Genomic DNA, 23,507 nt, shown 5'->3' with positions numbered 1-23,507 from the left:
CTTAATGCATGTAGCATTAGTCAAGTGCAGGGCTTGCGAGGCCCAGTAGCATGCGTCAGCTGCACCAGCGTGAGAACCAACATCTGCTCGCCTCCACGCTCCACGACAAGCTATGCTTTCAGTGCAAGATGATAACTCTTAATAATTACCTACGTTACATTGTGCGTAGGCATCTGATGCCACAAACATGAGGTGGGATATGTGGTCATGCTTAGATTCTGGAATTTCTCGAAAACATCCGCAAGCAAGCGCAAGTCTGCTTCCATGTACAGCTATGCGTACTCTCCAAAAGTGGAGATGTTAAAATCCCATCTGGCATTCACAGCATGCTCATACTCTGTATTTATAACGGCATCGCCTGTAGTGAGGCTGGAGAACGCAGTTATGTCGGGTAGCCAGATCTCGTTGAATTTTGACATACTATCCACATATCTATATCGGAAAACCCTCTCTAGTCACGAGCTGAAACTTTTCGGCGTCAGGGAATGTAGGTCGAGTGATGTGCATATTTTCCCAAGATAAAGTTTCAAGTTTCTGAAGTGGTGCCTCCATAAAACATAATGAGTCAAGGAAGTGGAGCGTGATTCTTGGCGTCATCCGCTTCGAGAATGAAATATATTTCTCAACAGTCTCAGGTAGGACACTCACTTGATTTCTGTCCCAGCTGAAATCAGCTAAGTGCTCAACAAGAAAGTGAACGTCATACCAGCTCAAATTTTAAAAGAAAACTGGCATGTGCCTTAGTAATTGATACTCCAAGTTGCATGTATTGTGAGCTGCGCCGCAGAATTTCCACATCACAGTGGTCGCTACGAGCGAGTTTCCGGTTTTCTATCTAACGGCAGCCCACAAACATGGTAGTCAACTTTGTTATTGTACAAATATTCATTATCCTTCGATATGATAGTAGGAACATTGTCGCTGTAAAGCTTATCAACCTCCAATGAAAGTTTTTCAAGCCCACTGAGAAGCCAAACTATAGGATTATCCCAACACAAGATTGTATCGGTCAAGTCTCGAATCATAGGTTGGTACAACTCCGTGTGCTGCCGCATATGGAACGTGTTTTTCTGTGAAGGCAGTATGTGAGGTCTTAGGGTCGCCTACATAACGGGTCACAGGACTGAGGAGGCATTCAAAGTCAGCGTACAAAGGGCATCGCTCCTGACAATGTGTAGTCTTAAACTCTATAAATTTTTTCCTCAGGCATAACATCAGGTACTGGGTACTTAGACGGGCAATCTGGTGGACGCTTTGCTAGAAAGTCGCTTGTTGAAAAGGTGTTGAGGAACCTTAAGAGAATATGCTTTAAGCGCGTATTTATTTGACAACTTTTAGGAAATGAGTTGGGATATGTTTTTGACCCAGAAGTAATTATAATTACCATTCTCTTCATTTTCCTCGTTTGAGAATAGCAGCACCTTTACATGCAGTTTACACTCAACGGCAAAATTTCAGAGATGGAGGGATCCAACGACTGTATGGTTGTTCTGTTGATCTGAACTGCGTCTCTCCAGGTCACAAATACGGATCGATATTCCGGTACTTGTGTCTCAAATTTAGGTGTGCCATGGATCTTGACGGGGAACGTGATAACATCAGCGTTGTAACACTTACGAATGTCAAGGTGTCTACCGTATCGAGCTGTGCGCTGTGGATTACCCTTACAATTGTAATTTCTTCCACAAGTCAAGATTTACCATAAAAAACAAGCCTGGCCGGTTTTATTTTTAACATTAATACATACTTATCATCTATATCCTTAATAAGCTTGATATATCAGGATCCTCCATTTACTGGATGATAGATATCCGTGTGGATGCAAAGATATAGCATTCGGCTGAGCGCTTTACCTAGCCCTCTAACTTCCATCTCGGAAAACTGGTGGTGAATAACACTCCCCAGCTCTCGTTTCTAGAACAGGAAGGCACGCTTTCTGAAAGTCTGTAGAGTCACTGTACCCTCCAGCTGGAATCAAGATCCAAGTGAACGAGATTCACTCATCAAAGGCGTTCGTAATCACCGAGTTTTCTAATTGCGATGTTGCTAATGTGATGTCCTTCACTAACAGGACGGAAGAGGGAATTGCCACCAGCCACAGGAGCATCACTAGTACTAATACTGTGACTCGATGATGACTGCATCCATCCCATTGGCTGAGGCTGCTGCAAATGGGAGCTGAGGGGCATGTGCCGTACTTTGCATTTCTGCCGATTCTGGCGGGAGACTCTGCAGCTTCAGTCAGAGCGAGCAGCGTGGCTGCGACTGTGGAGATAGCTGTTGCCACATCCCTGAACCAGTTGCCGAGGGAGGGAGGTCCATGGCAGCCACCGTGGTGCTGGGGCGGCGGCGGGGGCACTGGGAATGGCGGCAGAGGTGGCCGCGGGCCGCAGCTTCCAGCGCGCAACTAGCGGTGTCCTTGTCGGTGATGCGTGCCTCACCGAATCCCGGTTTGACAAAGTAGGCCCCCAGTACCTGCGCCATGCTGTACTGCGACAATCATTCCCCAGACGCGGTCACTGAAGAAGAGAGAAGAACGAATACAACTAAGCACACTCATCAGCCAAGTTCATTACGACAGCACAGCAAAGCTACTCAGCACACACCCGGCTGCCTCCTTCAACCTGTAAACACTGTCTGTCCTTGCTGCTTGCGCAGGCCCTTCCATCTTCTCTCTTCGTCACTAGCGCGACCTTCAGTGGTCAGTCTGCCGCCTGAGACGCTTGCTACGATGGTTATATCAAATCAGGCGATTAAATAATCATACACCCGACACCCCACTTATATGGAACGGAGAACAGGGTTCAACAGATGCTTCTGACACCTCGCCACCATCCTTTTCTCCACGTGTCAATTTAAGCTGGCCGATTTGTTCGGAATGCACTTCTGCGTGGCTTGATTCTGAATCAGAAAACTGCTCCGCGAACTGATCCACACGACCTTATACAGCCCTATAAAACAAGATAGTATCTTACCAGTTTTCCTTTTCGCTCTCTTGCTCTGCCATCGAATGTTTTTAAGGTAAGAAACATCTCTCGCCTTCAGGCTTGCAGGACGCATCACCGAACTGAACCTCCTAGCCTCCTTGCAAAGTGCAAGCCAGATGTTGTTGCTGGCTGCTTCGTTCTTTTTTCTGATTGTCTCTGGGTCGTTGTCCTGCGGCAGCAGATTGTTGATCGACCATAGGTTCGATAGAGGGAATTAACATCAGCCTGGCTGTGGTGCTTTCATGAGTCTCGTGCATAGCATAGGTGAACTTGAAGCTGAGTAATGCTATAAATCTAACCAATTTCTTTGCGAAGCTACTTGGAGTATAATCATGGTTACCTACAGATTATGGATGACCATTTGCATAATAGAAGGTTGCGGACAATATGGGGTGTTAGTCACGTGTGTAATGACACTCTTGAAACAGATAGCCTAAATCACACGACAAGAAGACTGGCACATTGTCGCTCATCTAATTCTTTGGCATCCCATAAATGGAATATATGCGGTGCAAGTGACTGATCGTCACTGTAGTTGGCACTAACCACACAAAAGCAGAAAGGCATCTACTATCAGCAGAATATAACGATGGCCAACTGTAGTATGGGATAGGGGTCACAGATAGTCTATGAATACCTTGTCCATAGGGTGAGCTGCCCATTCTCGGCTAAGCCTCCCAATCCTGCAGTTACGTACCTAAATCGCTCATCACACTTCATAAGTAATTTGTGAATTTCCCCATTAATGGGGGCCACGTCCAGTGTTCTTTAGTTCTTGTGATGTTTTTTTATCAGCCCGAAATGTCTGCCACAAAGCGAACGGTGGAAATTTATGATACAGTAGCGATCAACTCCGTGGGCCAGGTGATCTTGTCTGTTCTCCTGACATATGCGATAGCATAGAAATTCGCTTCTCAAAGAGTATTCGTGCACCTCCTCCTTCCTATTGAGTTCCTTCCTCAGTTCTTGCAGCCAGGGATTTTGGTTCTGTTTCACATCCAAATTCCCAGGCAAGGAAGGGATCTACCCCAAAACAATTCCCATCGTTAGAGGTCCTTCTTCTGCTTCTTAATATTCGTTTTCTCATTTCTGCCTCCGTTTCCTTTTGTGCCCCTTCGGTCTGGAATATCCTGCTCAAGGTGTCAGAAGCCCAACTGTTGTTACCCCTTACGTGGTGCACCTCAAACCAGAAGGCCAGGATTCGAACTAACCACCTGGCGGTCCTACCAATCTTCTTGGGTCTTGTCACCACCCACATCAAGGCCTGGTTCTCGGACTCTAGCATGAACAGTTTGTGTTATAGGTAGAATTTAAAATGTTCCAGTCCGAAGAGTACTGATAAAGCTTCCAATTCATATAGCAAATAACCCCCCTCGGCCACCGTCAACGCCCTACAGGCAAGGGCAATAGGCCACCAGCCCACGTCAATAACTTGGAGCAACACCACAATAATCCCTGAATCCCTCAGTGAGACACATTGGTCTGTAACACAAGCTGTTGTTCAAAATCAGGGAGTGTCAGAACAGGTGCGCTGGCCAGCACAATCTTCAATGCCTCAAACAATACCTGCTGACTATCGCTCCAATGGAATCTTTCACCCTTCCAGTGTTGATCACTGTTAGGGATAAACCTGGAGTAGAAATTGAGCAGTGGTGCAAAACCAGCAGTATATTTCTTATCTTCCAGTAGTGGGAAAGTACCTTAGTACGCCTGTATTCTACCTGCACCCCTCGAGATGACACTGTGTCCAAAAAAGGAAATGTAATCGTACACCAAATTCACCTTGGCCGGTTTTACATAATGTCCTGCTCCCGCGCAGTGTACTCTAAATACTATTCTAAGATCTTACTTGATACTACTACATCATCCGAGTAATTATAGATTCATTTGAACTTGAGGTAACCTAACACTGAATCTAAAAGGGAGGATAAAACTGCCGCCGCTTCTTGCGAATGTGTTAAAAAAGGTACCAGAGTGTACAAAATGCCGTCAGTAGCTTCGACTCTCCGCCAATGGCACCTGGTGGTACGTTTTATTAAGGCCGAGTACTGTAAAACACTGCACCCTAGGAAACCAGGTAATAGTACCGATTCCTTGACACCTTCTGGCTTACAGCGTGATAGTATACCACCAGGTGATAGCCTCCCCACCAACCTTAAGCCACTATAAACATGGACAATGCGCAGTGCTAACATCTGATCATTGCTTTTACGTGACTCTCCCGTCTTGGATGGTTACAAATGGTAGGGTGACTGCCTGCCAGGGATTTTTTCATTAAGTTGAGTACGGTACTCTACCCTCCCTGTGACCTCAGTCTGTTCATTATCTCCACCAGGTAACGCCCTAACATGTCTAACAGTACCCGCACCTGCTCGCAGTCCAGGTGAGAGATAGGAATCTCACCCTCCATCCTCTTCACCACACACTCCGCTAAGCCACTTTCGTTGACATGACAAAATTTGGATCAGGTTTAAAGTTGAAATGGAGCGTCTGGTTAACGTAATTAAACACACAACGCGTTCTCTGGAAGGAATCACACTCCAAAAGGGCTTTGGAGTGACCACAGTTAACATCAGGGCCCAGATAATTCTTGATATCTAAGATACAATTTCACTTCATTTACGACTGGCACGGGGGTGACGTCCATTGATCTACAATCAGTGAATGACTTTTAAGGTTTACAGATCTTGAAGAATCTCGACAACTTGTACCAACGATAGCCAAGCACTGATATTTTACTTCCAGAGTCTAACAGGGCGCCCATTATTCGTGATTATTCGTAGCCGTGACAAAGGGCAAGTGTGTGTGTTGACTAGTCTTAACATTGAGACACTTCTCAACCAGGACAGGCAGGCTGCTAAAATAGTCTTCAACAGAACGTTATCTATAATGCCCAGTTTTCTCCTTGCGTACGGGGAAATTATGTACAACCTGCCATTTCTTATTACACTGTCCGCAGCTCGTGGTCGTGCGGTAGCGTTCTCGCTTCACGCGCCTGGGTTCCAGGGTTCGATTCCCGGCGGGGTCAGGGATTTTGTCTGCCTCGTGATGACTGGGTGTTGCGTGATGTCCTTAAGTTAATTATGTTTTAGTAGTTGTAAGTTCTAGGGGACTGATGACCATAGATGTTAAGTCGAATAGTGCTTAGAGCCATTTTTGAACCATTTTTAAACTTATTACACTATAAACGGGACTCTGGACCTGGTTTCTTCTTACCCTTTTAACCTTACCGCTCTATACCTTCACACATCTCGACTGCTTGGCGGTAGTCCTCCCTTGTCATCAAGGAAGTGTTCATTTTCTGCATTAAAGTTAAAGGAGTTGAAGGTTTTCTTGAAAATAATACGATAATTGTCCTCCCGTCTCATTTCCAGCAAGATGTTATTCACTATTTCGGCTTAGAAGACAGGGAGGCACAAGGCCGGCTCCACTGTCCTGACGTACTCACTACATCGGGTGAAAATTTCAGCACGCCGCTGTAAACGATAAAAGAAGCGTGTAGTTAACTTGTGGCAACCTAGACCGGAAATCGCACAAGGATGGACCACACTCGTTGCCATCGGCAAACCTACTTAACTTTGCCCTAGCCAATTCACAGATGACTTGAAACACTAAACTATAAGTCGCTCAGTAGGTAGCAGCCTGATTTTGTGACTTCACTGTTAACCATAATAACTCCGTCTGCTCATTCGAATCAATGGACAAATTGGTGCTCCCCTGACTCAATCCCCATAGCGCATTAGGCAATTTGTTAACTAATCACAGCTCTCTAAATACTGAGATAGAATATGCCGGGAATCCGTCCGTGATCAGTTGCCTCTTCTTTCTCCCATACCGTCTGACCATCGCAGCACTGTCCTCCACTTGCAGTTCACTATTCTTCTGAAGTACTTGGCCTGCAATCCCCTTGCACTTCTATTGCTGATAGACCAGCCTGAGATCCCTTACATAATTAGCCACATGATGCAATTTTGCTTGCAGTCCCAACACCTGAGAACGCATTGGAGGAGAATCCCAGAATAACTCAACAACGACCTGCTCACGAAAAAAGTAGCTACTATGTAGAGAACAAGCGTCACTTTACTCCGCAATAGTGTCTTTCATCACTGTCAAGTGAGGGTCCAATGTCCCTTTCAGCCCCTGTTGTAAGAAGCTTGTGATACCATCCGTAGCCTCGCCAAGTATGCTGAGTTCATACTGGAGCTGTGGTTCAGTAACATAAGATATTCCCAAAATCCGCCGGACTCCACGGAGGTCATTCTTGCAGTTTTCCTGAAACGCAAAACGAAACCACATAGTACACAAAAAATTTTACCATATACGGTATCAGAACCCCGTCATGCACACAAACCACATTTTGCTACCACTGATATGGGACAGGGTATGTGAGGGGTATGGTAACGTCTTGGCTCATTAATAGCTACAAATATAGTATAAACGATCTTCATTCAACAATAAAATAATTTATGTTATCAAGACGTTAATTACTGTCCAGCAATCAGTACTAAACTGCTATAGGTCTAGACCACTGACGTTCAAGTCTATCAAAGATGAGCGTACGTGATTATTCCAAAGTTCAGGCGTGACATAAAACGGGCATTTACCCTAACAGCATCAGAATGTTCAATTTAACAGCACGTGACGCATGTCACCTAGGAGAAAAACAAGGCCTTACTTAGACTGAATCAAAGATATAACTTGGTAAATGCCACCTTTAAGAGGACAGAAATTTACTTTAAATTATGCAAAGACAAAATATAAACTAATTTGATGTACGCCACTTTCAAGGAAACAGAAATTAATTTAAATACAGTACTTTAACCAAAACAATCATGATTTATACACTAACTAGACGTGAGGTGTGGCAACCTTAAAGAATGAGAGTATATTTTTTGCCTAAACAATCGACACACGTGACAATTATGCTGAATCATGTAACATCGACCAAACCTCAATATGATGGAATAACAAAATTTTTAACAACCAAGGCACTGCGATTCTAAGTCACAACAACAATATTCGTTCAATACAAGGCTAACAAAAAAACGCTCTGTCAATATATTACAATAACCACCTCTCCACACTGTGGTTGCAGTTGAGTCTGAACAGTAACATACTTCATGCAAACGACAGGTACATAAGTCTTATACAAATCGGTGACTCACGTACTTTGAGACAAAGTTAAATAAATGTCATCTGAAACTTATAACGACAGTTAGTCACGTCTAGGTAAGGTAACCATTACACTGGCAGATGCACTTACACTAGGCAGTTCTCATTACTTTAACACTAGTAATGGACAGGAAGGCGAGCGAATTTCACGGCCTTAATAACTACTTATTTCCATATCCGACTTTATCGCGAGCGCTGCGATTCCACAAGTGCGGTAGTATGTAGCCAGACCTGTTAGCGGCTCCGTGAATACTAATAGATGAACACTAATAGAACTACACGTGCCTCGACTCCGAGCTGTACAAGCATCGGCTGCCGTGGCCAGCACACATCGGCCAGTTCATTACAGCAGCACAGCAGAGCTACTCGACACACACGCAACTCACTCCTCTAACGTGCAAACAATGTCTCTCTACGTTGTTCGCTCAGGCCCTCCCGACTTCCCTCCCCGCCACCGGCGCTACCTCCAACGGTGAGCCTGCAGGCAGATACGCTTACTACAGCTGTTATACCAAAAGAGGTGAATCGATATACCCGTCGCACGGTACAATTTTGCCCCACCCCCCTTGATCTGAAACGGATTGTAGGGGTTTAGGAGATGCATCTAACAATCCGCCACCATCTTATTCACTGCCTGTCAATTTAAGCTGGCTTATAATTCGATTCACCATGGCTTGAACTTAAAGCAGGAAAATTGTAGTCACACTGACTGTAAAGACCTTATGCCGCCTATAAAACGAGGCAGCATTTTACTCGTTATCCTGTCCATCTCCAGGCTCTGTACCCAAAGTTTTTTAAGGTAAACTACATGTCCTATTTCCAGCATGACGGAATGACACCCAAAACTGAAACTCCCAGCCTCCCTACAATGTGCAAGCCACATGTTGTCGCGGGTTGCCTCCAAGTTTCTTTTTTTTCTGAATGGCTCCAGGTCGTTGTTATACGGCTACAGGTCATTGATGGACACAGGTTCAATAGAGGGGAATTAACCGATAACGTGAACATGAGCCTGGTTGGAGTGCTTTTATGAGGCTCGTGCACAGCAATGTTGAACGCTATATTCAGCCATGTTGTGGATCCATCCCCTTTCCCTTGTGAGTGTGTGTGGAATGCAATCAGGGCCACCTTTTTGATTGCGGTTGACTCTTTCCAAGAAAGAAGGTTGAACATGGTATGGGGTAGTACCCATGAGCATAATGGCACTCTTGAAACAGCATCGCCTTAGATCATCTGACAAGAAGATTAGCACGCTGTCGCTCACGATGACCTTAGGGGTTCCCAACAATTGAAAATATCTGCTACGTCACGGTAGTAGTCCCTGATCTAGTGTGCACCACTCACATGAAATGCAAGAAGGCACCTAGAGCAACTAGGATAAAACGATGACCCATTCCAGTACAGTGCACGAGTCCCAGGCAGTATGCGTGAATTCAGCTTCCCACACCGGCTGTTAGTGTTGGGCTTGGCCGTAAATCATTCCTCGTACTTCTTAACTAACTTGTGAACATCTTCCATTAAGGGTGGTGGCCACGTCAGGTGTCCATTAATCTTTACAATCTTTTGAATTACCCCCAAGTGTCTGCGACAAAGTGAACAGCGCAAGTATTAAAAGACAGTAGCGACAAACTCCGTGGACAAGTTGGTTTTATCCCTGTTGTGATGAGGGCTGCAATAGCAAAGCAGTATATTTCTCAAACAGTACCCAGGCACTACCTCCCCCTTCCGAGTTCCCCCCTCGGTCCTCTTGCAACTGGATATCCTCATCCTCTTTCACGCCTAAGTTCCAAAACAAGGCAAGGATCTTCCCCAAACAGCTCCGATCATTAGAGGGCCTTGCTCTCCTTCTTCATGCCCGTCTTCTCTTTTCTCCTCATCGTTTGCTTCTCTCCCCCTTTCCGACAGGTACTTCCTGCTCAATGTGTCAGCAGCCTGGTAGCAGGTGCTCCTTATGTAGTGTACCTAGAACCAGAAGGCTGAGATTCGAATTGCCCACCTGATGATACAGGCGATCCTTGGTCTTGTCAGCACTCACATCAGGGTCTTAGTTAGTGGTCTCTGGCATGAACAGTTTATGTTGCAGGTTGAATTTAAAACGGTCCATCCCAAAGAGTATTGCTAAATCTTCCAATTCATGTACCGCATACTTGAGCTCTGCCATTGACAACACCATAAAAACAAAGGCAATGGTCTTGCACCCTCTGTATTAGATCTTAAATCGTGACAATGGCTAAATGGCTAAACGTGTAGTATTGTGAACCTCCAATCGGTTTTCAGAAGGATTGAGTCTTTTTTGACGTTCTTATTGTAGTGTATTGATTCTTCACGGCAATTATAGCAATAACAAAAGATAATGTATTTTATTTACCGATTTACATACAGGTAAATTAAACTATGTAAATTCTTGGTGGAATCGTGGTGAAGTTGACAGCCTCACTTAAACGGTTCTTTTAAGAACAAACATTCGTTGATGTAGTAAGAAAGTGACTTAATGAACTCAGTAACAAAATGATACGTGGATGCAGCAACAACTTTGTATAACGTCTAGTTGTGGAGCGAGAAAGTCATTGTTTCAGGTGTTTGTATGTTAACTTATGAATTTCACATGCAGCTTGAACCTGTGGTTGTTGCATCATGCAAATGACATTGTTCAAGTTGTCAGAGTGAAAATGCTGCATGTGTACAAACGTTAAGTCTTTGCGTTGAAGAAATACCTCCTAAATATTTCAGACTGCGTCTCGTTGTAAATGGAAACTAAGTATTAACAACGCTATCTTAGTGTACGAAATTTCCAAAGGAACCCTCATAAACTGGATTCACGATATTCATAGGTAAATAAGAAGAAGCTGTATTGATAGGACTTCTCATTGTGCAAACTGGAGAATTCCGATTTATCCCGTGGAAAATAACAAAATCGTTCCTTTGCATTCCTGCTCCAGACACAGTTAAATATTATATGAAGGAAGTTCTTACAAAATACGAAGGACATCTAGAGATAACATTCCTTAGCATAAATAAGTATCATTATATGTCGTCTGTAATTGACGACGTATCCACAATCGAGGTTTTAGTTGTTGCATATCAATTGCTGAAGTCAGTAGTTGGAAGAAGGTGGGATTTTTGTGTTGAAGTTGACAAGCCATGGTTCAGTGTACCGTGAACACGTTTTTGTGTGTGTTTGTTTAGAACTTCATAAAGCAAATTTGTGATCAGATTTTTGTCCTTAAGCTTTCTTTTTATGTTACTCTGAGATTCATATTCAAATTTAACTACCACGACAGATTTATTTTTCAGTTGTTGATAAAGTTCCACGATAAATAAAGACCCTGTAGACTCATGAACAATCTACAATTATCATACGTGGTCTGGTGGTAATTTGCGCGCCTGGGAACCGAGCAGTCGCGGAATCGAGTCCCGGGCGGAATGCAGAAATTTTCAGTCTGCGGTTAAACCAACCTTCACTTCCTGACGAAGAGCGGAGTCTTCAGGAACGATACGTTCTTCGGATTCCACGTTCAACTGTAGGCCCTCTTTCTCCGGTTGTATAAATGGAGTAGATTAGGAACGCAAAAACCTACTGAGTAACCTTCAAGTGAAAGACACGAGCACGAGGTCCTGGGTTCTATTACCGGCGGGGTCAGGAATTTTCACCTGCCTCGAGGTGACTTTGTGTTTGTGCTCGTAAAAGTATAGGAAGAGTCTGACTTCTCTTTTGGATTTGTTTCGTCCCTCCGATGTAGGGCTCATTGATTATTTGCGAAAGGTAAACTAAAACTTTAATCTTAAACTTACTTGTAAAAAACACCTCAAGGTTATATGTCAAAACAGGTATAATACCTTTTTCGGGTGATTATTTTGGAAATAAAAACTTGGTAGCTCTATGCACAATGAAAAATTGCACCTAGTGAATGAAAGAAGTAGAGACTTGTGCCACAGGATGAATCTTTCCGAAACAGCCTTAGTTTAAGTGACGCTTTTCTGTTCCGCTTTTCTAGCAGTGAATTTGTGAAACACCTACGACATTTGCCGCTTTTTCGAAGAATTTATTTGCTGCATCCTTCTGAACAAAAACAGTATCTACGGGATGTGCACTCATGCACCTCAGCACTATAGCTAGGAAGGTATCAAGACGGGCTAGCTTCATCGATCTACAGCTTGGGTAATAGATTCTTGGAATTAGTGTGATTACAAAACAGTAGGAGAAAGCTTCTTTGTCAAGATGTACACATAAGGTTTCCTAGAACCCACCACAAGTGAAATTGTATTCGCCTGATTTTATAACAGCTATAAGACATTCTTCCTTCTTTTATTATTGTTATTATTATTAACATTATTGTGTTAGTCATACTAGATGACCAGAATGTGCCATATCTATAGTAAATGAAGTAACTCAGGTAGATTCTGTGACTGAAACAAGTTAAACTGCGTATATAATAGTGACCAATCTATAACGATTGGATGAATAGTTAACCTGGTCCGAAACCTGTCAGTATAGCGGATAAATGTAGTGAAATAATAATAGTAATAGCTACCATGAATAAGGGAGACGGGCCTACTTCACAGAATCCCCCCCCCCCCCCACCCTCCCCATCGTGACATTTCTTTAAATATAAGGCAGCAAGTTGTTACAATGAGTCGATTAGTGATCGGCATGCCATACTTGGATCCGTAATTGTCGCTATATTCTTTGAGAGTCGACGTAAACTGTGAAAACACCTGTGATCAAGGCCACTATCTAAAAATGGCGGCTGCCTGGAGACGCAAACCCTACGAAACAGCAATTCATTGGACCACCGTTGTTAATGTTCATCTTCTGTGCGGCTCGAATGTCGGTCGTCGGTCGCCATTTGCCACTGGAGATTGCAGTAATCGTTAAAAGTAAAGGGCGTTGACAATCGACTCCGGCGAGCAGCCAATGACGGTCCAGCTATTATCTTACGGCTCTGGCGCCGACCCGACGCTGCTTAATGAAGTCGTCCGGTGAGTCCAGAACGACCTTCGCGAGTAATTAAAGATTGGCAGTTCCCTCAGAAAAGTCGAAATGAAGCCACACAGCAAAGTGGTAACAGATTATTTGGCGAACGGCAAATAGCTGATAATTGTAAAATTTAGGACCCACTAATGCAGTTAGGTAGTGGGTTGACATGTATCATTATAGTTAACTTAGAATAAAAAATTTAAAAAAAATAGCTGATACAAGAATACACAACAAAACGTTTTGTAAATGCCAAGTTCATACCTCCTACTAGGAATGACCTTGTCGGTGCAAAATATGTTTATGGCTTAACACTCCCTGTTTGACGAGGTGTTGGGGTAATTTATGAATTCATTACTATGTGTGTGATAACTTTTTTGACTACTTGAATCGTACAGGACGTATACGAAAATAGAGGGATCAACATTCTCATTCTGACTGCGTATTAGGGGTATATACTACAATTTTTTATTTAATAGCGTGGATAATGTTTTCGAAGTGAAGCAGAAGCGACAAGGAAGATACTCACTCGTGACTAGACACGAAATCATGAAGATAACACAGAAATTTATTGTTCGATATGCATCGACAGAGGTACATACACAAACAAAACGTATGAAAGAATTAGAGGTTAATCTCTTACCTTTAAGGCGTGGCAGACGTATACACGGAATGGACTTTCCTTATTCCAAGATTTTAAACATGGCTGCAACAGCAACTGTTGAAATTCTTCACGATAAAAGATGACAGCCAAAACAGTTGCAGGATAAAAATTTATTAAAATTCTTGACCAAGGTTTCGGTATATCCAAATATACCTTCATCAGAAATAAAAAATCTAAAATTACATCATGGAATGGAGATTAATAAAACAATTGTGCCAAAGGCGTCGTCAAAAATTGAGACATCTTCTCCATTTGTACAACATGACTATGTGCACAGGGTCAATGCGAACAGTTTAGCACCAGTACTTCACCTATGAACAGACAGTAAAAAAGTGCTGTCAAGAAAGTGGAGAGAATGTACACAATTCAGGAATGAATAGAGTTTATAGTGACTGCAAAATGTAATTTCGTTGTGCACTTGGTGAATGAAAATTAAATCGTAGACTTCAAGAAGTGGTGGCCATCAGTTTATAAGAAGACTTGCTCTTCTGTTGCATCGAGACGTGATATTCCAAGGGATGACAAGGTACCACTAAATATTTGAAACTTCCATCATTACCATTATAAAGCATCAATGCCAGAAGTTGTGGCAGCAACTGAATTCATTAACTGGCTTCCGACCAATAACCTCATCTAGAAATTTGATCATGCGAAGAAACTACCATTGCCAGACGATAAGTGTTACAAGGATAGGGAAGTATCTATAGGGGTGAAGAAAGTGAAGGACATTAAAAAGTGTGTACGATTTGTTCCTGATAGGGAAAGTGCGCAATCTTCTGGAACGAAATATTAACTTGGGCTACTGCAAGTGCGCAAGAAAATAGATAGCCCTACTGTACGGTAAGCACTGAGTACTGTTTTGTTTTGTTGTACGCTTTTCCTTCTGTAATCCGAATTAATTTGCAATACCTATCAATCAGTTCGTGTTTCAGTGCTGCATGAAACATTTCCAAAGTAGAATGAGCCTACGACAAAGAAAATTTTGCGAACTAGGGATCTGCTTCTTTATGCAGTAGTATTTCTCTCTCTTTGCAAGTATTCCTCGGATCGCAGAAATTCAAACCCATTAACAATATGTTACACAACAAACGTTTCGCAATACCTGACTCAATCCGTTGTTCTTCACACAGTTGACGTTATCTTGAGTAGATTTCACTCGCTTCCTGCATTGATGGGTAGCACTCTAACATGAAGCTCTTCTGGTCCCTTTTTATATCAAGAGGTTAGTGAATGATGAAGTACAGCTCTAATTTTTCCTGTCGGAAAAGGTTGAATAGTACACCAGCACTGCAATAAGTATAAACTAGTTCATAAAGTCAGTAAAATATTCAAATCAACGTCACAATTCCAATAACGGCTGATATTGCCTGTGCGGGGTATTTGAAACAAACGATAATGCTTAGTATAAGGGATGATCAAAAAGTTTCCGTTCGAAGGCCACAAGCTTTGTTGCATGTACGCTGCAGTAATGCTATCAAACGGGAGCCGATGTTGTACAGGACAGCAAACTGGTCTTTTTATAGTGGGTATTCCTAGTTGTAAATGCATAGTTCGGACCGTATGTGGGTCTAGAACGCTGTCAGTGTGTTATAAACAAAGGTCTATCTTGCATAGTTTCTGAGCTACAGATAGGGTGTCTGTAAGCCATACTGTATAAGACGCGCAGGAAATAGACAAATTTTGCCAGTCTAAGTCAATACTTATTATTTTACTGTTCAGTGTAAGTGCTTACGGTACACATTATACAATATTCCTTCAGACATGAAAGCAATGTGAATTGTAAACAAAGACATTGTACAATAAAGTAAAAAGCATTACGTGCCTCGACAGGTCAAAACGTTGATCACACTAAATGTCCCTCCGTGTTGGGGAAATCACATAATAGGGAATCACATATAAATGGATTTCCGTCAGGGCCCGTTCTGCGGGTGTCTCTGGCGAATCTCGTCCTCCAGTCTAATTAATACTCATCGTTTCCCAATAACGGGCCCGCCCATCGGATCTAGCCTCTCCGATCTGCCCAAAGACCGTGTCCGTTCATGGGTGTAGGCAAATCTGCGGATTTTTCGTTATTCACCCTCGGACCCAGAACTGCGGTGCATGCTTGCCTCGCCAGAAGCCACGGGCGGCGGATTTCAGGAATTGTGACTTGTGACTGCGCCTCGCCTCAGGTACGTTCTGCAGTGCGGAGTCTTATAGGCACATACTGCAGTACATTTACTGTAGCACATTTTCGCACTTGGAACGCGGTTTATATCTTCAAGAGAAACTTTGGACGAAGCTAGGATGAAAAATTCAGTCAGCTGCTGATTGTTTGTACACAATAAGCTCAAATAGTCCTCGAAAGAAAAACCGCACAAAATGGGTCAAAAGTGGACTGCCGAAAAAATCGTGGGCATTCCTGTGAGAATCGAGAAGATTCGATATTCTAGGAAGAGGACATCTTGAGCCTTTGCTCAGTAATTCGTAATACCTATAAAATAACGGTCGTAACACAGTTACGGGCAACAGTCTACAGTAATGAATATAGGACAAGAAACATTTTCCTGGTACTGACTGTAGTGTTGCTTCATACAACTCAACGCCCCCCCCCCCCCCCCCCCCAACCATTCCGTTTGCTTCTTTTAAGATTCTTAGATCTTCTTGAGTTATTTATGAAGTTGTTAAAGGTATTTTAAATCAAGCATTGTAACTGCAACGAAATGACTTTTATTCTCGCCAAATGCTTTTCGTTTTATTGAAATACAGTGTCATCGGGTTTCCGTTATGAAACATCTGGCTATCCTTCTACGTCTAGAAACAATTCCTCACAAAATATATGGATGTTACTTCCGATATATTATGTCCGATTTTCGCTCGAATCAGGAAATACCGTCTGCTTCAACATTTCTGAGCTATTTCCTCGTTCTGCACCACTATTTCTTGTGCCGTAGTTGCAAAGATAGATTAAAAATACCTTCGACTATACGGACAATGTGGCCACACAAATTTTGTAGCTTAGTTTTTATAATTACTTCGTCCACACTTGTAATACTGTCTAGAAATGGTTCGCAAGTACTTGTGAATATCTGGGATGCTCTCGTTTTCCTCCAAAACAGAAAAACTCACTGGCTGCTCTCTACTTGGAACACACCGCAATCACAGAATCGATTTTGAAGACTACGTATAGTGCCGTCACATCTCGGATTATCATGAAACTATAGGGGCTGAAACGGGAATATTCCACGATGTCCCACTACCGTGAATCTGTTGAATTGCAGCTCACTTGCACTGAACATGGCTATTTATAGCCGAAATTTAGATTTTCAAGAATAATAAAAACTAATAGGACTGAGACCGATTGCTGTTGCCTCTTCTTCCTTATAGTCTATAGTCGCTGTGCTTCTTATTGAATCAAAATTGGTAAATAAAAAGTTACACGTGACTTGTGGCTACTCTACAAATTTAGTTTCTGATGGTCGCTGTTACCTTACAGGTAAGGCCTGTGCTTGCTGTGTTTAAGATGTGTTTTTCAATTCCACTGTGTTATTTGCGAATGCCTCACGTATTTGCAAGAAAATGGTTCAAATACCTCTGAGCACTATGGGACTTAACTTCTGAGGTCATCAGTCCCCTAGAACTTAGAACTACTCATAGCTAACTAACCTAAGGACGTCACACACATCCATGCCCGAGGCAAGATTCGAACCTGCGACAATAGCGGTAGCGCGGTTCCAGACTGTAGCACCTAGAACAGCTCGGCCACCACGACCGGCTCACGTATTTGCAAATGCTGGAAATACCGAAAGGGTATTTGTAATGAAATTGCTGGTACTGTTTGTAGACAATATTGGAGACAATTTCCTAAACGCAGATACCGTTAACTCGAATTTTGGTAATATGAGTGACACTGTTGCAGTAATCAGTAGTCACAGTTCATCTGAACGAGTATTGCTTGTGGTTGAAGAAAAAACATTATTCATCTAGTAGAACGTAGTCGTTTAACTAGCACGCAAAGAATTTCTACAGGTGTTGGTGTTCCACATACAAGAATGTGGCGGACATTACATATTCACGGCAGTTATCCATACCATTAGTAGTGGGGCAACCTTCGCGCCAGGCCACGCTGCATTGTTGCCAAATTTATTAAAGATGGCGGCAATGACGTCATCCAAGATGGCGGCATGTAGACTTGGCAACATCGCACGACGACATCCAAGATGGCGGATTTTGGTGGGAAAATAGGTCAATTGTGCGATGTCCACTAACCTAACCTCAAGAAAAAATGGAGGGAATTTTGAATTTTGGCGGGAAAATAGTCCAATTGTGCTACGTCCACCAACCTAAGCCTCCAGAAGAAAAAAAATGGCGGGAAGTTTGAATTTCAACAGGATAATGCATGCAAAGACCGTACTTGTCTTTACTACTATTATTCATTATTATTGACTATCATTTATTAGCATTCATTACCATTTATTACTACTTATTATCATCCATTATTATTTATTATTATTGACCTGCCTACAGTAGAAAATTCCGTCCAAATTCAAATTCCAACATTATAATGGCTGCAAAACCTTACTTTTGTTAATTATTCATTATCAGTCATTATCATTTATTAAAATCCATTATCATTCATTGTCATTTATTATCATTCATTACCATTCTTTTACATTCATTATCATTTATTATCAGTCATTATCATTTATTATCGTTTATTATCATTTATTATCATTTAGTATCATTTACTATTATTTAGTATTATTGACCTGCCTCCACTAGAAAATTCCCTCCCAATTCAAATTCCTACAGGATAATGGCTGCAAAACCTTACTTTTGTTTATTATTATTCATTATCATTTATTAACATTCTTTATCATTCATTGTCATTTATTATCATTCACTATCATTTATTATTATAGGCTTACCTCCACTAGAAAATTGCGCCAAATTCAAATTCCAACACGATATTCTCTCGAAAACCGTACTTCTATGTATTATTATCATTTATTATTTATTCAAGATGACCGATTTTCTCGGTGAGAAATCCATTCTCCTTACATCCATAACAAAAATCTATTACAAGTTCAAATCCCCAACACCATAATTGATCACTTGTACGAGTTTTCTCCGTCACTTATCTTTTTTCACAGGTAGCCTATCATAATCGCGTCAAATAATAAACTGCACTCATTCACGTTCTTTGATTTTGCAGGGGGGAAAGGACTGAAGACTTTATTTCAAGCAGTACAGTCATCACTTAATCTCCAACACAATCAGCACACACAACTTTGATATCGCAGTGCAGTCACCACTACGTCCGCATTCCAACTGAGTTAGTTCAAATCCTTGCCACTCCCTGGCCAGCGTGCGGAGACACTGCCTACGCCTGTCACGTGAGGCAGCCGGCCACTAGCGCGGGGGGTGAGCCAAACGATCGCTCCGACATCGTAAACATGTGTTTGCTGGACCCACTAGAACTTGTCGAGTTTGATGTCACAGTGGCCCCTTGTCCACTTACCGCGTCTATTCGTCGCCTCCACACGTTTCCCGCCAAAACTGTCTCCCTTGGAGCTGAATCACACAACGGTCGACCATTTCCCTGCAACACTTTCGGCGCCATGTTCAAACCTGTCGATGCCGACCTCACACAGCCGTTCGCCACGTGTCCCTGTGCAATCGAGAATGCAGTGCTACAATTTTGGCGGCGAAGTTTGCTTGACAATGGAATCGGCCATGACTATATAACAGCACGTTTGGTCCGCACTAGAACGCCCGCTAATTGACTCGCTCTCGCACGCGCGTAATAACTGTACAATCGCTGCACCGCCGCCCTGCTTACGTCACACACCCTCCATACACGCAACGGACATCGCCTTCTGTAAATATCTGGAAAAACACTCTTTATTTCAGACATTACGGGCATTCAGGTGTGTCCCAACTGACTTCTCCATGTTCACACAGCGAAACTCCAGAGCGCAGCTGACGTAGTGAGCTGGCTGAGCCTGCTCCCTGGCCGGCTGACGACAAGCACACCCAAACGGCCAGCGCACCAGCTAGGCGGCGAGCGGCGCCTCAGGGCCCCGCCACAAACGGTCAGCCGCGCCCGCGGGCACTTAAAGCTGGACATGATGGAACTTGTCGACCGTGCGCCGGACAGAGGATACATTGGTAGCCGGAGTTTCACCAACAGTGGAATCCACCATGACCGTATAACAGCGTGTTTGCTCTTCGCGAGAGCACTCGCTAATTCACTTTCACTATCCCGCTGTATTAAATAATTCAATTTACAATTTCATATACGTATGCAAACGTGCTCAAATCCCTAATTTCAACTAGTTTTCGAGGACCAGATCGCCACCTCCTCCTCCTTGGAACCAGCGCCAAGTTTCAAATCTGCCAGTAAACAAAGCTCACTTGCGCTTCCGCCACCAACCTAAGAAAATTGTTTCAAACTAAACCACCAGCACTCAACCACTTCCTACAAGTTTCTGGTAAACTCACTCACCCTGCACTAAGTCCATGGATGGAGGAACGAATTTACTTTATTTAGGAATCGAGTATATCTATCTCACTGACATGTCCCACATCATACAGACCTGCAAAACACTCCTACATAACTCATTTATAATGTTGTACACACACACACTTGCTAATTGTAAAACGTTAAAAATAACTCATAGCACATCCTACAGACATGCGAACTGCTCGTAAATAATGCAAAACATTTACCTCCAAATAGCCAACAACTGCTAATTTTCGGAAATACACTCCTGGAAATTGAAATAAGAACACCGTGAATTCATTGTACCAGGAAGGGGAACCTTTATTGATACATTCCTGGGGTCAGATACATCACATGATCACACTGACAGAACCACAGGCACATAGACACAGGCAACAGAGCATGCACAATGTCGGCACTAGTACAGTGTATATCCACCTTTCGCAGCAATGCAGGCTGCTATTCTCCCATGGAGACGATCGTAGAGATGCTGGATGTAGTCCTGTGGAACGGCTTGCCATGCCATTTCCACCTGGCGCCTCAGTTGGACCAGCGTTCGTGCTGTGCGTGCAGACCGCGTGACACGACGCTTCATCCAGTCCCAAACACGCTCAATGGGGGACAGATCCGGAGATCTTGCTGGCCAGGGTAGTTGACTTACACCTTCTAGAGCACGTTGGGTGGCACGGGATACATGCGGACGTGCATTGTCCTGTTGGAACAGCAAGTTCCCTTGCCGGTCTAGGAATGGTAGAACGATGGGTTCGATGACGGTTTGGATGTACCGTGCACTATTCAGTGTCCCCTCGACGATCACCAGTGATGTAGGGCCAGTGTAGGAGATCGCTCCCCACACCATGATGCCGGGTGTTGGCCCTGTGTGCCTCGGTCGTATGCAGTCCTGATTGTGGCGCTCACCTGCACGGCGCCAAACACGCATACGACCATCATTGGCACTGGCACCAAGGCAGAAGCGACTCTCATCGCTGAAGACGACACGTCTCCATTCGTCCCTCCATTCACGCCTGTCGCGACACCACTGCAGGCGGGCTGCACGATGTTGCGGCGTGAGCGGAAGACGGCCTAACGGTGTGCGGGATCGTAGCCCAGCTTCATGGAGACGGTTGCGAATGGTCCTCGCCGATACCCCAGGAGCAACAGTGTCCCTAATTTGCTGGGAAGTGGCGGTGCTGTCCCCTACGGCACTGCGTAGGATCCTACGGTCTTGGCGTGCATCCGTACGTCGCTGCGGTCCGGTCCCAGGTCGACGGGCACGTGCACCTTCCGCCGACCACTGGCGGCAACATCGATGTACTGTGGAGACCTCACGCCCCACGTGTTGAGCAATTCGGCGGTACGTCCACCCGGCCTCCCGCATGCCCACTATACGCCCTCGCTCAAAGTCCGTCAACTGCACATACGGTTCACGCCCACGCTGTCGCGGCATGCTACCAGTGTTAAAGACTGCGATGGAGCTCCGTATGCCACGGCAAACTGGCTGACACTGACGGCGGCGGTGCACAAATGCTGCGCAGCTAGCGCCATTCGACGGCCAACACCGCGGTTCCTGGTGTGTCCGCTGTGCCGTGCGTGTGATCATTGCTTGTACAGCCCTCTCGCAGTGTCCGGAGCAAGTATGGTGGGTCTGACACACCGGTGTCAATGTGTTCTTTTTTCCATTTCCAGGAGTGTATAAGGCAGTTTCTGAACTCCTGTAGTGCACTACACTTGGCAACACAACCACACCCATCAAGATATTCATTCCAATCCTGACCTGTAACTCCTCTACAGATAAATTTGTCCACTTATTTGTCCAGTCACTCACATTCTGACCAGATTGCTGTTATTGCGCAAAAACAGATTCAGACTGCGCTGTGCTGCTCGGGGAAGTAAGGAAGGGCTGCACTCTATTTATTTGGAGTCCTTTTATTTAGTCGTGGAGTATATTTGTCACAAAACACCCGCACTGATCCCACTGTGGTCATCTGACACAGGCCACAAACACGTAAACAACTCCTAACTTCACCACACAACACCAAACAGCTCTTAAATAATACAGTACACAATATCAGCAGACGAGCTCTGTACTCTTAAACTCTCCAAATATAGCACCGCACAGTGCACAGACATGCTCGCAAAATAGTGCAACAGACGCGCCCAAACACCACCAGCTGCCAAACCGACCAATAGTCTCTGCTCGGCCTCTCCCAAACATGACCTCAACACAGTCGCATTCGCACCTATCACTGGAGAAAATGATATCGCCTATGCGCCTTAGATTACGCTCCAAGGCAGATCTCGCGTGCGTGCGGTCGGCGGAGAAGGTGATTCCAGAGTCTCCAACCAAGTTCAGCTTCCGAGCGCTCTTGACAGCCGACACGTGAAAGCTGCATTGTTCTTCTCATGTATACCGCCGACGTCTCAGGTCTGGACCTGCTTTCACGACTATTCTCACAATAGCTCATAGCTCGTTGACACACTCGATTAACGCGGCCGGGAAAACATTTATTACTCGCATGCAACCGAGATGGTGACGGAAAACCAATCACTCTGATCTGCGCTGCAGGCGTGTGTAATCATTGAGAACACTCTATTTATTTTTTTCGAACAACTTATTTAACCATACAGTGTATCTATCACGCTATCACAAAACACCAATCCCAGATGTGCCCTGAGTCATGTTGCACAGCCCACAGTATACACTATAGCAAACTGCTACTAAATAATACATCACACAGATGCGTAGATACGCTCAGTACTCCAAAACTATCCTAATAACGCATAGGAGAGCCTGTAGATCCGCTCGCAAAATAACACAGCAGACGTGCGCAGGTACCCCCACTCTGCACCCTGCCCACAGGATCGTGATGTCACCCATCCGTCTGATTCCAGACCTCGCACAGCCCCTGCTCGGCTTCCGCAAGCGTGAGTTGGCGCGGTCAACGCGCTCGTCAGCGGTCAAAGCACACACATATGTCCGTCCAGGACCGCGGTCCCGAGCCGCGACCACCGAACGCGGGTGGAAGTCAACTTTGTATCAACGTAGCATAATTCCAAAGCGCAGCCTCCATACGCTAGACACATCATAGCAGCACATGTCTTTACCACCTATGACACTGTAGCACACCGCACATTGCTCCTCACACGACATTACACGGCCCTTTAACTAAACATAACTACACATCCCTGCTCTCGCCTCGTCGCGTGACCAGCCATCTAAAAACCTTC

Source organism: Schistocerca americana, chromosome 6 (assembly GCF_021461395.2).
Source record: "Schistocerca americana isolate TAMUIC-IGC-003095 chromosome 6, iqSchAmer2.1, whole genome shotgun sequence".
NCBI classification, from domain to species: Eukaryota; Metazoa; Arthropoda; class Insecta; order Orthoptera; family Acrididae; genus Schistocerca; species Schistocerca americana.
The sequence above is the reverse complement of the archived record's forward strand: the minus strand, read 5'-3'. Positions refer to the sequence as shown.